Raw genomic sequence first — 13,899 nt, forward strand, 5'->3', positions numbered from 1 at the left:
GTGTGATGTAGTGGTTTGAGGAATGCAGTGGCTCGTTTTAATTGATGTGCTGGCCCCCATGTCACCAGATCAGAACCCAGCCAGACACATCAGGGATGTGACTGAATGTAGCGTGAGGGGCCATTGTACTCCTCTCCCTGGAATTTACAGGAATTAGTGTGTGCAGATGTGGTGCCAACCCCCTCCAGCAACCTACTAAGCCCTCATTGCTTCCATGCCATGATGATTTGCCACTGTTATCCACGCCAAAGGTGGACGTATCATCTATTAGGTAGGTGGTCATAATGTTCTGGCTGATTAGTGTAAATGATCTGGTAGACATGGTGGGCAGCAATCTGCTTTGCTGATAATAACAGTGGTGTATGGTAAGGTGTCAGAGTTGAGTGACTGTAGGAGGATACAAGATGACTTAGACAAAATTTTTATTTGGTGTAATGAATGACAGCTAGTTCGAAATGTAGAAAAATGTGAGTTATAGGAAAAACAAACCCATAACGTTGAGATACAGCAGTGTCCTGCTTGCCACGGTCACATTGTTTAAATATCTGTGTGTAGCACTGCAATGCAATATGAGGTGGAATAAGCATGTGAAGACTCTGGTAGGGAGGCAAATGGTCAACTTCAGTTTATTGGGAGCATTTTAGGAAAGTGTAGTTCAGTTGTAAAACAGACTGTATGTAGGATGCTAGTGTGATCTACTCGTAAGTACTGCTCAAGTGTTTGCATCTGTACCAGGTCAGGTTGATGGAAACCAAAGGAATCCAGAGGTGGGCTACTAGATTTATTAATGATGTGTTCAAGAAAGGAAAAACTGGTAGAAGCTGACCTTGTGGAAGATCAGTTTGAATTCTGGAGAAATGTAACAAGGAGTGAAAGGCTATTTACAACTTGTACAGTAACCAGATGGCAGTTATAAGAGTCAAGGGGCATGAAAGGGAAGCAGTGACTGAGAAGTGGTAAGACAGGGTTGTAGCCTATCACAAATGTTATTCAGTCTGGACTTTGAGCAAACAGTAAAGGAAACAAAAGAAAAATGTGGAGTAGGAAGTACAGTTCAGGGAGAAGAAATAAAAACTTTGACGTTTGCCAACGACATTGTAATTCTGTCAGAGGCAGCAAAGGACTTGGAAGAGTGGTTGAACAGTATGCACAGTGTTTTGATTTAAGTGTTAGGAAGTCTTTTCTGAAAGTATTTGTATTGAGTGTAGCCATAGGTGGGAGTGTAACATGGGTTATGACGAGTTTATACAAAAAGAGAATGGAATCTTTTGAAATGTGCTGCTACAGAAGAAAGCAAAACAAGGACAATCGAATGTAGTCAAATTAAACCAGGTGACAATGAGGAAATTAGATTAGAAAATGAGACACTTAAAGTAATAGATGAGTTTTGTTATCTGGCCAACAAAATAACTGATGATGGCCAAAGAGGATATAAAATGTAGACTGGCAATGGCAAGAAAAGTGTTTCTGAAGAAAATAAATTTGTTAACCTTAAATAGAGATTTAAGTGCTATGAAGTCTGTCCTGAAAGTATTTGTATGGAGTGTAGCCTTGTATGGGAGTGAAACATGGGTGATAATGAGTTTATACAAGAAGAGAATGGAAGCTCTTGAAATGTGCTACTATAGAAGAATGCTGAAGATTAGAGGGGTAGGCCATGTTACCGATCAGGAAATACTGAATAGCACTGGGGAGAAAAGAAATCTGTGGCACAACGTGACTAGAAGGAGGGATCAGTTAATTGCACACATTCTGAGGGGGACCAAGAGATGAGTACTGTAAGCAGATTCAGAAGGATGTTAGTTGCAGTAGTTATTCAGAGATGAAGAGGCTTGCATGGGATAGAGTAGCATGGAGAGCTACATCAAACCAATCTTCAGACTAAAGACAGAAACAGCATGTTGGAACACCATGAAAGTGTTATGGAGATGCTTCAGGAACTCAAATGGGAATCTCTGGAAGGAAGATGACATTCTTTTCCAGCAATACTACTGAGAAAATTTAGAAAATCAGCATTTTAAGGTGACTGGAGATTGATTCTACTGCTGCCAACAAACATTTTGTGTAAGGACCATGAAGATAAGATATAAGAAAGTAGGGCTCATGCTGAGCCATACGGACAATCATTTTTCCTTCATTTTATTTGTGAGCAGAACAGCAAAGGAAATGAGTAGTAGTGATACTTGGTAACCTCCTTCATGAACCATATGGTAGCTTATGGAGAATGTATATAGCTGCAGGAGTGATTACAACATCTCTGTGGTCCTTCTCCTAACACCAAGAAACTACCACTTTCTTTTGTTCAAGATACACAGCCATCTATTGATTCCACCCCAGACACTGCTGGGCCATCTCAACCATTGCCATGGGACAGCTCACTTGAAGTGTGTTCAACAGCTTCACACACCAATGGATGTTGACATCGTCCCCAACAACTGCCCAAGGTGCCAGCACAGAACCTGCCTCCTTCAGGGACGTCAAGATGAGCTTTGCCATCTCCTCCCCTCCACAGGTGTGGAGAGACCCTATAACAAGCATTAACACCTGCATTGTCAGCAAGCAACATCACATCAATGCTTCAAAGATGCCTAACACGCAGGAGATAATTTTCCACAAAACAAACAGCAATGCTCAGACCATCCACCAGGAGGCAACCCAAGCACTGCTGAAGGTTAGGGGCCACATGACCCTATTATATTCTGCAAGGCAAATGATCAAAAATAGGCCTGACTGTACCAAGATGTATTTAGGGCAGCTCTTGGGCTAGACCAGAGCAGTTAGTTCTGAGTGAGTTTCTTTCACCAGGTGCTGATTCTGCAAGGATTCCATCAATCGGGATTCTTTCTCAAGAGTTGCCATGATGACATCACTCTTGTTCATGTTTGACTTCATAACCCCAGGAGCTGCCAGTTTTTGGACTTAAGTGGGTTTGTGGCCTCCTCACCAAAAAAGATGGAGTCTCTGTCAGAGTGGTAGATTTGTTTACTTGTTAATTTATTCCTGTTTAACTTTTAAATGCCTACAAGATGGACTTAGACAATTTTACTCCTTATGGGGCTTAAACTTTGTTCATTGAGTTTGTACTTTAACAATGAGCACATTACTGGACGTTGTCTTTTATAAAGTGTGTGATTAAAGAAGTCAGACTAAGTAACAATCTAACTGGCCTTCAGCCACCAGAAGTATTACTATTTTATTTCAAGAAGTGACTTGTTTTATGTTTTGTTTTTGTCTATGTCGGAGCAGAAGTGCTATTAATCTTTGCTAAATAAACTTATTCAGTCACTGTTAGCTGGATAGTTTTTGTGCTGCCATCAGTTGACATATAAGCTTACCTATGCCAACTTTTGATGGGTTGCTTGGAGGAGGCTTTCCTGAGATCTTTTAGCCTTCAATCCCTTGTTTTGTTAGGTACACTGATAATATTTTTGCCGTATGGACCGATGATGAGGCTGACCTTTTAAAATTTCTGGAATCTCTAAACATGCTCTCTCAATAAAATTTTGCAAATCTATTCCAGATCTAATGCCATTTTCCTTGATGCTGACCTCACCCTCACCATGGCTCAGCTACACACTTCTGTTCATGTTAAACTTACAAACAAACATCATCAGTACTTATATTTTGACTATTGCCATCCTTTCCATGTCAAATGTCCTCTCGAACACAGCTTTGGCATTCAAGGTTAATGCATTTCTTCAGATGCATATGCTTTACAGCAAAACATCATCACTCTCACCTCCGCATTAAGTGTATGTAATTATTACACCAGCCTAATTCAAAATCAGATTTCCCAGGTCATCACATCAAATCCTGATACTGCTGATCCTACCACAAAAACAACACAAGAGTACATCCAGTATACCTCTTGTCATTCAGTACTATGATGATGGTCCTGAATGTATTCACTAGCTACTTTACTATTCAATGAGGTCCGCTCTGTGGATTATTTTGCTCACCCCCCCCCCCCTCCCATGCCCATGCCACCCCCCCCCCCCCACACACACACACACACACCGAACAGCTCTGAGCTCTGTCACCCCCCTCCACCTTAGTCTCCACAATACCTTGGTCAGACCCTAAGCTCCTTCTGCACCTGTTTCCCTATCCTATGATTCCTACCCCTGTGACCATTACCACTATATGATTTGCCCAATGTACCCTTCTGCCACCAGCTACACCAACCCTGTAACTGGCAAGGAAACATAATAGTATCAAAGGGAGAGCCACATGTGAAATGACATATTCTGTGTACTACATGTCATGTAAACAATGTTTGGTCTTCAGCATTGGTATGACTACCACCACACTATCAATAAGGATGAATGGATACAGACAGAGGGTGTGTACTGGCAACACACAAAGTCCTGTTGCAAAGAACAGTCAACAACATGTTGGTCATGGCCTCGGTGCCACCAGACATGCTATTTGGATTCTCCCTCCTGACACCAGTTTTTCAGAACTTTGCAGCTGGGGCTGGCATTACATGTGCTTGGTTCTTGTCACTCACCTGTCCTAAACTTTCATTAATTTCTGTGGCCTCAGTGTTTCTTTCCAGTAACTATTCCTTTCCATTACTCCCTTTATTTTTCAATTTCACTGCTTATTTTCCATCCTCTCATTACCTCCCACCTTTCTACCATGTGTAATGCACTTAGCTTTCCATTCTTATCAGTAATTTCACACTGTCTTTTCAGTAATCTCTGTGTTGCTTATTACACTGTCTTCTACCTTTAAGGGGGGGTAGGACATCAAACGGGCCAACTTGGAGCAGGAGAGGCACCACAGGACATTTTAATTTCCACTGCCTATACTTTAACAAGTAAATTCATAAAATTTTGTCAGATTGATCAGGAGGGTTTCAGGATTCACACTCATAGCAGTGGAAGTTCAAAACATAAGAAAATAATTTTTTTTACATGTGAAATTTCATCTTTTTTTTTCACTTACTATTGGATGCATTTGTTGATATAGGTACAGTTTTCTTCGTAAGTAAGAGAGTTTGTTTGATGAATTTTGCACAGCACACGAACCATACTTACAGGAGTATGAAACCCTAGAATTTATTTAATTTATAAAAAAATGAATGACCTGTTACTTCATGTTTAAAAAAAACTCAAATTTTATAGTTAATTATCTCAATTTTTACCTCAGTTTTAATAGATTTGGAAAATTCTAGAGTTTCATACTCCTGTAAACATGATTTTTATGCTGTGCAAAATTCACTGAAGAATCTCTCTTACTTATTAAGCAAAGTGTACCTACATCAACAAATGCAGCCAATAGTAAGTGAAAAAATCATGAAATTTCACATGTAAAAATAAATTACATTGTTATGTTTTTGAACTTCCACTGCTTTGAGTGTGAATCCTGAATCCTTCCTGGTCATGCTGACAAGCTTTATGAATTTTTTTGTAAAAGCATAGACAGTGGAAATTAAAATGTCCTGTGATGCCTCTCCCATTCCAAGTCGGTCCATTTGATGTCCTACCCCCTTAAGCTTTCAGGTTTTCAAATTTCATCCAGTGCATTTACCAACAATCAGATTTTCCTTCCCATCTTCTCCAGTAAGTCTCCACTGACCCAAGGTTCTGGGTGACTTTTTCATACATCTTCCCATTTCCTTAATCTCTCTAGTCATTTTCCTTTATCTCTCTTCCTTTTCCTTCACCCCTTCTGTCAGAAGGAGGCACTGGCTCCAAAAGCTTGCACATTTCCACATCTTTTATGTGTTTCCTGCTGCCACTGCTTGGTGAGTAGATTTTTTTGTCTACCCACATTAAACTTTCAAACCTTGATTACTTTCATTAGTATTCGTATTGTTGTCCATACCAGGTATTCCATTGTTTGTGGTAGAATAAAGCATTATTTTTAACATTATTATTATTATTAATGTTACTACATATGAGTTGTATGGTACAGAATCACACATTTTGGTACAGTGTTTTCAAATGTTTAAAATATTTGTGTTAAATAATAATATGGATGTACTTGTTCTTCAAGCATATGGTAATTATATCTTTTCTTCTTCAGGCAAATGTGCAAAGTGGTATTTTATAACAATGAAAGTGGTATTTTATATTAGAGTGCACTCTATATCACATTTTACATTCATTGGGTGTATTATTTTCAAGAGAAATAATAAAAGCAGTTCAAAGATTGCTTTTGTATTGCAGTTCACATGTTATAAATAAGTTTACTATGTATTTCTTGTTTACTGTTATTTCACTTTTTGATATTGTTATAATAATGATTACTTATCTTAAAATATTTAAACACTGTACTTACAAAGTATGTAGGAAATCCTGTAAAATGATCTGATACATGTGTGCAAATAAATCAACAGGTTTCCTATTTTGAGATACAGTATTTCTGTCTGGATTATATACCATGAGACCCAACAAAAGAAGGGTAGGGATTTGCTCTCTCCCTCCTCTTTCTTTTATAGTGACAGGATATTGGGGAGTGAAAGCATGATGGCAGAGTTAATATTTATACATATGTACTGAGTCATTCTTATGAAGGAAGTCACTCATAAGCCCTAAATTATGTTTTCAGGATTTTTATTGGTGACCTATTCTCATAGAACCTAATACTTTCTTCATTCTTTAACCTTAGTTTGTGGTACTGTAAACTGTTAGCGATGCAGCTAGATGCAAGTGAGGTTCTGCAGTTGTTATTGTCTGTGTTCTGAATGCATTAGGGCATAAATTTTTAACTGTGTCCCTATATAATGTTATTTAGAAATACGACTGGAGTGCCTATCAAAAAGGTTAAACCAATAACATAACTCGATATTAAAACCATTCTAAAACAGATGAAAATTAATAGCTGGATGGTATAACCATAAAAAAAGAAAAAGAGGAACAATAAAATAATGGTAAATCCAGAAGGGAAAACAAAAGGGGCCCGAGAGAGAGAGAGAGAGAGAGAGAGAGAGAGAGAGACAATGACATACATGAATGATGTGTTGCATATAGTCACGCTAAGTTAGATAATTTCCCTTATGTTAATATAACTATTATGTTTAATTATTATAATGATTTACATTATCAGCTGTTTTAATGAATAGAATTAAGTGAAGTAATTTATTCCTTCTGTTGTGTCTAATATTCCATATCTCCCACATATGAAATTCCATTTTAATTGATCATTAGTTCCACTTTTACAATTTTTTTACTGATCATGATATAATCAGTTATGTAAAAAGTAGTACATTGTTAACTTTTCTAAACCTTCCTGTGATCTTAGTTCAATGGTAGGTATTCATAGATAATAAAAATGATGTTTTTATGAGAAAATTATACGATATAAATTCAGAGAAGCAGTGTCAAAATATTTGTAAGTACTTGCCTCGCCCACTAAGTACTTCAAACTTCTCCATGGAATTCTTGTGTCTTTGGTGACTAATGTCTTTGTTAGATATGTATCAAGAATTTGCATACACACATTGAAGTCTGATTCATTGAAATCATAACTAATATTCCAGCCAATTTTGTCATACTTTCGCCTTTCCTGAAAATGGAAGTAAGTCATTAATACCTGAGGTTAATTTTTGTTTGTGTGTAGATAAATAATGACAGTATAAGTGATATTATGAACAAAAAGTATAATAGCAAGGAACTGTCTTTATACTCTTATTGTGTGCCTTTGTTTCCATATTTCTGGTGAGGGTGGGGGGTTGGGGAGGGGTGGGGGAAGCAGGAGAACCTCACAGAGAATAGCTAACTGGAATGACAAACAGATACAAACAAGGGTAATGCACATGTATTTTATTTTCTTTAGTATTCATATTTTGGAGGTTTCTCTAGACACAGATTACAATACACTATGGTGACAAAAGTCATGGCATAGCAACATGCACATATGCAGATGGTCATAGTATCATGTAAACAAGATATAAAAGGGCAGTGCAATGGCAGAGCTGTCATTTATACTCAGGTGATTAATGTGAAAATGTTTTTGAATGTGATTATGGTTGGGTGATGTAAAACAGACTTTGAACACAGACCAGTAGTTGCAGCTAGAGACATGGGACATTGCATTTTGGAAGTCGTTAGAGAATTCAATATTCTGAGCTGCACAGCAACAAGAGTGTGCTGAGAATACCAAATTTCAGGCATTACCTCTCACAACGGTCTTCACTTAGTGACCAAAGCAGCAGCATCTGCAAAGCGTTGTTATTACTAACAGTCAAGCAATACTGCATAAAATAACCACAGAAATCAATGTGGGATGTGTGATGAACATGTCTGTTGAGACACTGCAGCTAAATTTGGCATCAATGGGCTGTGGCAGCAGAAGACCAATGCAAGTTCCTTTGTTAACAGCACATCATCACCTGCAGCACCTCTCCTTAGCTTGTGGCCATATCAGTTGAACCTTAGACAACTATAAAACTGTGGCCTGGTCAGATGAGCCCCAATTTCAGTTGATAAGAGCTTATGGTAAGGTTCGAGTGTGGTGCAAACCCCACAAAGCTGTGGACCCTAGTTGTCAATATGGCACTGTGCAAGCTGGTAGTGGCTCCCTGATGGTGTGGGCTGTGGTTTATGTCAGATTGACTGGGTCCTCTGGTCTAACTGAACTGATCATTGACTGGATATGGTTATGTTTGGCTACTTGGAAACAATATGCAGCCATTCATGGACTTCATATTCCAGAACAATATTGGAATTTTTATGGATAACAATGTGCCATGACACCAGGGCACAATCATTTGCAATTGGTTTGAAGAACATTCTGGGCCATTTGAGTGAATGATTTGGCCACCCAACATGAAGCCCATTGAAAATTTATGGGACATAATCAAGAGGTCAGTTTGTGCACAAAATTTTGCACCAGCAACACTTCTACAATAGTGGATGACTATAGATGCAGCATGGATCAATATACCTGCAGCGGACTTGTTGAGACCATGCCACATTGAATTGCTGCACTATCCTGGGCAAAGGGAGCTCTGATGTGATATGAGGAGGTATCCCATGACTTTTGTCACCTCAGTGTAATTAATGCCATGCTAATTAACCTTTAGAGAGAAAGGTGATAGATTACAATAAATGCAAATAATACTGCTGAATTCTTTCAAATGCTGAGTCCGAAATAATATGAATGAAACATGTTTTAAAACTCAAGGAAGTTCACTTATATAATCTCACAATGGTAATATGAAAATGACAAATTCTGTGTACTATTTCAGTTTGTGCCCTCAAGTATACTGTGAGAACATGTAAACTCCTCTAAATTTACACAATACTACGTAAAAATTCATAGAAATATAACAAAATTTTACAAGCTGTAAATATACCCTAAAATGGAGTCTGCAGCCTTCATTACAACCAACCTGCACTTAAATCCTGTTCCTCACAGTCACCCTCTTCCCCTGCTCAATCTCCCCCTCCCAGTCCACTGCTCCATGTCACTGTGTGCCATACATAACTCCAACTGCCTGTGGCCAGGAGCAGCTCATCGGTGCCATATACCTTCCCATGCATTGGTAGCCATCAATCAAAATTCCCCAATTGTTCCTCTCACTATGCAGTTCCTTTCTCCCATCACCTATTGTCCTCTATATCCAACACAACCAGTCACCTCAATTGAGCTGCAGCGCCACTGCAATGTAATCAATTGAGACAACGTAGTCATGCAGGTGTGTGTGTGGTGGGAGGGGAGGGGGGGAGGGGGGCATGCCTGCAGACATGGGCAGGTAGTGTAGGCCACCCCTGTTCACCTTTGCCGATGTCTGTTTCGGAACCTCCAAGCGGGTACATGAGCTGGAACAGCCTGCCTTAAAGCTCTCAAGAAGTACTCATCTGACAGTTAGTAAAGCTCTCAGTCTTGTTTGTGTGCCATTTGATGACTGGGTGTCTCTACTAGTCAGGGAGTTGTTACCATTATTTCTTAAGTTATCTAAAGACAATGTATAGCGTAGTCTCGCTGTCAAAGGATATATTTCATTGTATACTGTACCAAGATGAAGATGAAGTCCATCCTACCTCACTTAAAACTTTTGAAAGAAAATATTTTGAGACTGTTCATTGCATATTGTATTAATACTGATGAGTGAGGATAGCAATTATCAATAATGAGATGAAGATGAAGTGTAGTCTACCTCACGTAAAACTTTCAAAAGAAAATATTTTGAAACTGTGTTCTTATTTTTTGAAGAAATTCTAATTCACAAATTTCAAATCAATCTACTGTAACTTCAAACTCAAGGAAAATGAGATATACATAAGAAGCTACTGTAAATCATAAAATCAGTGAGTGTAACATGATTCCGTATTATAACTATGGGGAACAGTTGTTCACTAAGCCACTATGGAATATTACACTGAAAATTTAATTTTTAAAAAGTGTTCTATATTCAGCAAAGAAAACGAACCTGCAAGATTGGAAAAAAAAAATAGTGTACAAAATAATTCAAAAGAAATGTACCTGACTAGAATCATTCCATATTATTATGTTTCAATTGACACATACCAGTGAAGTCCAGTATGTCCATAATCATTGAATTTTCTGAGATTGGATTAAATACATTATAGGAATGTAAAGAAACAATACTAAATCTAAATTCAAGGGAATATGATAAGATGTGAAACTGAGATGATTATTAGCTCACTGTTGATGTGATGGTAGTGATAGTGGTGGTGGTGGTGGAGGAGGAGGAGTAGGGATGATATATCACTTAATATAAAGGTACCTGGGAGTAAGAAGTGAAGAAAATGTAATGAGGGTATGAGAGACATGGACAGTGGAGGGAATGACATGAATTTAAGTGAAATAGAGAACTGTACACTCAAAATAGTGGTGGTGTAAATGATGGCAAACTTGAGGACAGTACAAGTTATCACAGTAGCACTGAAGATGACAACGGCAACAAGAGGTATTTACATTTACATTGAATAAGTTTCTAAAATCATTCATGTCGAATGTAATGTTCTTTGTGTTCAGTATATCATCTTCCTGATTTCAGAAACATTTTAATCTTGTTATGATATTTAGTTTACCTTGCTTATCAAGCCTACACAGAAATCCAAACTCTATACTACATCTCACTGTATTTCTCAAGTAATGAATAACATCCACAAGCTCATGACAGATGTGTTTCAGATCTGAGTCATTTTTCCTAAATTTATTTGACAAATTGAAATTCTCTTTCAGTAATTGCTAAAGTGTGTCTAAGGAATATAAGACAGTCAATGTCTCCTATGAGCAAAGTACTGTCTCACAGTACCTAAATTTTCTGTAATAATATCACCAAATAGACACAATGAATGATGTGAATACTGATCTAAAGGAATAATTTCACCACTAATTCCTGTAAATGTCATACTCTCATTCATCTTTTTTCAATCTTGTTACTTATTTTCATACACTCATAGTATTTTGGTTGATCTAATCTACTGAAGTAGATGTACAAGTGGTTCATTTTAGCCTAGGTTGAGACACCTGGAGCTAAAATATACTTAACAACCATTATTGCTATTTTCCCACAACCACAATGGCCACTTATTGCTAATTTTATTAAACTAGTTAATAGTTTTTCACTTTCAATTTAATCCTTGGCTATAGATCACAGCCATCAATTATTTACTTAACTAGCTGAACACACAGTGTTGCCTGGTTACTTACTTATTCATCTGAATCCAATCTTGGATAACACAAGTAATCAAGTCTGTCTGCAGTGTAACAATAAACTTACTTTATTTATGTGGTTTTTTAAATAATAATAAAATACACAAATTATGAGGTACGAATTTTACAAATTAATTGTAAATTATTCTAAAACATTGACTACATACAATAATTTTAGTTTCCCCTTTACAAATACAATATACAAATTATAAAGCAGGATTTTTAAAAACTAAATGTAAATTATTTTAAAACATTCATTACACACAATAATTTTAGTTTAGCCTCCACTGCCTCTACCTCACAATAGCTCTAGCCTAGAAGTGTCCCAGTCTTATTTTTTCTTTTTTAAGTCACTTAGTCTTCTGACTGGATTCAGTCAACTTGTGTTTCAACTGAAACTGGTACACTGATTACCAGTGTACTACCTTTGATCTCCTGCTCTCTCTGACATCTTTCCCTTTATGTTTGTCTTCACACAGCCTCACAACAGATGGGTTCTCTAATCCTGGGGTCTGTATAATCTGCCATTCCTTTTAACCTTCCCCAGTACATTCCTTTCTCCTCCTCAAGGAAGCAACTATTAGTTCTGAAAACTAGGATAGTTTCCTCTGAAAGATACATTTGTTTCCAGATGTTTAAAAAAAGTATGATCATATGTTTTAATGGAATATCTTGTTTTGAAGTATACTTTTGGCTCAAACACATTTTATTTTATTCTTACAAACTGCTAGTAATGTCTATGAATATCTGTAGAATTTTATGTACTCATACCATAAGTAACAGCTTACAGGTTGAAATATTACACAGAATTTGCTACATCTTACCTCAAGATAACCAGACTTTCTACTTCACTAATATGAACTACAAAGAGTCTGTTTCAGACTCTTACTTGTGTAAATACATTTGGAAAGAGTATAGGAGTCTCTAGAATTTTATAACATTTTTCTTTAATTTTTATCCACAGTAAAAATTTAGCATGTTTTCAAGAAATAAAAAAGTTACTTACATTTGTCCTTATATGCATTTCTCTCTTATTGGCTTAGTGTTAATTGTTGTACACGGTCTCACAAGGGAGTTTCAAAATTTGTATTGTTTGTATCAATCTGTAGACCCTGCTATTTTCTAGTGAGCATTTCCAAATTTTCCAACATAACAAAAAACAGATACATCCATGCACAATAAAAGTAAGATAAATTTTGAGAGACATAAAGAGACAAAGAATGACATTCACACTCCCATTATGTATGTTTTTGTACATTTTAAAGTGAATTTGAATTCATATTTTCTAATTTTATAAGCAAACAGAATAATACAAGCAACTGTGATATAAGGTATGTGAACTATTATATGCTACTATAAGAAATTTTCTTGTTATATTTATCATGTAATTGTGAACATCAACAAAACGAAATTGTAGGGATATTAAATCTGTCAAAACTGCCATGAGCCAAAAGCTGCCCAAGCAATAACATTTTATTTCTTCAATCCTACATGAGAAAAACCTGAACCATAAAACAAGTTCTACAAATTTTTAAAGTAATTCATGCTTTGTTAATATGAAGTTGCATTACAGCAATGATGTCATTATATACCTGCACCACAGCATGAAAAAATGCCAGCACATATACTAAAGACTTGAAAGCTGGGTGTTCACAGGCCTCAAGGCTTTGTGTTCGCATCTTGAAGTAAGTGTTGCGTAGATTCAGTTTGAGTCCATACGGAGGCTCTGTCACCACTGGAACACAAATGGGCATTATAAGTGTAAGGCTGCATATAAAAAACATGAGCCAAAATTTCTTCAAATATTAACACTCATCCTGAAGAACTGTCCTTTCAGGACCAAAGATTACACTGATTACTTCTGCAGTTACAAATATATGTTATAATAATGCAGCAATAGGTACTCAAACGCATATATTTGAATTAAAACACAATAGTGTGGCGCAAAAACAATCCTAAAAGTGACATGTATCCTTCTCTAAATTGCAATTCAGGGTATATCATAAACTACCAGTTTAACCCTTTCAGTCATGGCATCCTCATATAAGGACATACTAAATAAATGCTTAGTATATTAAAATTTGTTAAATTTTACCATTTGTTATTGTTGTCCTCATACTGTCACAATCAGAGAGTTTATTTGAGAACAGTGTCAACATCTCCTGTTAATCTGTGGTACCACAAAACAAAACTGAATGTGCACAGTCACATGGGTGTTTCCCAGTAATCTTTGTAGCTCCCATCTTCTGAGTTTAGGTAAAA

Source organism: Schistocerca americana, chromosome 5 (assembly GCF_021461395.2).
Source record: "Schistocerca americana isolate TAMUIC-IGC-003095 chromosome 5, iqSchAmer2.1, whole genome shotgun sequence".
Classification (NCBI taxonomy): domain Eukaryota; kingdom Metazoa; phylum Arthropoda; class Insecta; order Orthoptera; family Acrididae; genus Schistocerca; species Schistocerca americana.